This window comes from Schistocerca serialis, chromosome 6, assembly GCF_023864345.2.
Source record: "Schistocerca serialis cubense isolate TAMUIC-IGC-003099 chromosome 6, iqSchSeri2.2, whole genome shotgun sequence".
Classification (NCBI taxonomy): Eukaryota; Metazoa; Arthropoda; class Insecta; order Orthoptera; family Acrididae; genus Schistocerca; species Schistocerca serialis.
This window is the reverse complement of record NC_064643.1, coordinates 527,235,803-527,238,157: the sequence shown is the minus strand read 5'-3', so window position 1 is coordinate 527,238,157 and position 2,355 is coordinate 527,235,803.

The following is a 2,355-nucleotide window of genomic DNA, read 5'->3' as shown; positions in this document are numbered from 1 at the left end:
GAAGAGAATAGAAGCTTTTGAAATGTGGTGCTACAGAAGAATGCTGAAGATTAGATGGGTAGATCACATAACTAATGAGGAAGTATTGAATAGGATTGGGGAGAAGAGAAGTTTGTGGCACAACTTGACCAGAAGAAGGGATCGGTTGGTAGGACATGTTCTGAGGCATAAAGGGATCACCAATTTAGTATTGGAGGGCAGCGTGGAGGGTAAAAATCATAGGGGGAGACCAAGAGATGAATACACTAAGCAGATTCAGAAGGATGTAGGTTGCAGTAGGTACTGGGAGATGAAGAAGCTTGCACAGGATAGAGTAGCATGGAGAGCTGCATCAAACCAGTCTCAGGACTGAAGACCACAACAACAACAACAACAACAACAACAACACAACAATCAAACACCAACAGTTCACATAGTGAGTTACGCCTAATCCAGAGAACGATGCCTCCCTGACGGCGGAAGACTTGAACTGGTCACGGTAGGCCCCCGTTCTGTGACCTTGCAGGGGGGGGGGGGGGGCAAGGGCTTGATCGAGACTTGCTTTTTATCAGATACGATCATGGTAATGATGTGAGAGATGATCTGTATCAAGGTAATGAGGGTATGGAGAAAAACTTGACAGAGAGCAAGGTACAAGCTACTATTAAAGCAAAAATATTTGACCTTGATGTACCCATTGTGCTTGACACAGGTGCTACGACCAGTTTGATGTCACAGAGATTCTTTCAAGAATTGAAGAACACTGCCAGTGCAAAATTACAAGGTACAAGCCTTAATTCCAGTGCAATTAGGACAGTTTTGTGTAAGATGCAAATTTTTGATAGTAGAGAAATTAATAGTTGATTGTTTAATTGGTATGGATACATTTAGGACATACCACGTAAAAATTGATATAGGAAAAGGCTAATGTCATTTCACTGTAAATAACCAATTATTTGAAAATGACCTAATCAGGGGAAGTAGTAATAGATGTAAAACTGAAGTTCAATTGATAAATCCCATAGTTATGTTTGTCAACACGTAAAATAATGAACAGTCGTCAGCAGAAAAAATAAATGTTGACACAATAAGCACAAAGGTAAGAGAATCAAAGCATTTGTCTAAAGAACAGCAAGAGGAAATTAGGGAACTGATACTTGCTTATGTGCATGTGTTTGAAAAAAGACCATGTATTATTAAGGATTTCGTGTACAAAATGGAAGTGTATCTTCACGAAACGTTTTGTTCTACCTCATACCCTATACCATGGACAAAGAGACGCAGTAGGAAAAAGAGATTAACAAGGTGCTTAAATGGGACACAATACAACCATCATTTTCCCCTTATTGCAGTCCTATCTTGGCTGTGAGTAAACCAGATAGCAAGGTGTGTTTGGTCCTCAACACACGTAACATCAATAAGATTATTGTACCTGTTTGAACACGTCCAGACAATTTGGAGGGACAGTTTATGAAATTCCATAATGCTAAATTTCTTATTATAATCGACCTCCGGTCTTCATATTGGCAAATAAAACTACATGAAGAAAGTCTGAAGTATACCGTCTTAGTATGTGGGGGCAGGAGCTTCAAATTTCAAATATTACCGTTTGGATTGAACATAAATGCAGGTGTATTTATCTCTGCACTTGACAGAGTGCTAGGGTCCAAACTTTAGAGTATGGTAACAGTATACGTGGATGACCTTTTAGTCGCTACACCCACTTGGGTAGAACATTTAAGATTAATTGAACAAGTATTGAGCCTTTTTCTGAATATGGAGTAACAGAAAATCTCAAGAAATATAATTTTGGACAAGAAAGGGTAAAACTTTTAGGACACACAATCTTTTCTTAAGGCATACTGCCAGATCCTTCAAAACTTGATGCCATTAGGAACTGCCCTGTTCCTCAAAACAAGAGACAATTACAGGCATACTTAGGCCTAGTGTCATTTTTCAATAAATTCATCCCTAACCAACTTAATGAACAGTAATGCTCTACCCAATCTTCTTCAGAAAAACAGACCTTAGGTATGTGACAAGCAATGTCACACCAATTTTGAAAACATCAAGTGAGCCCTATTAAATGCTAATATTTTATCTCAACCAGACATGAAGAAAGATTTTTGTTTATGCACCGATGCATCTTCTCACAGTCCAGGTGCATGCTTTTTTCAAATGGTGGAAGAAGAGGGAAATCTCATCCCTAAAGTAATTAGCTTCGCCAGTCGCACCTTATCCAAAGTCTGAACGTTAATATTCAGTCATGGAATTGGAGGGTTTGGCTGTATTTGGTCCTTTAAAAAGTTTTAATATTTCCTTTGGGGTAAACACACGAAAGTGTGCTGTTTGACCATCAAACCCTATTGTTTTTGT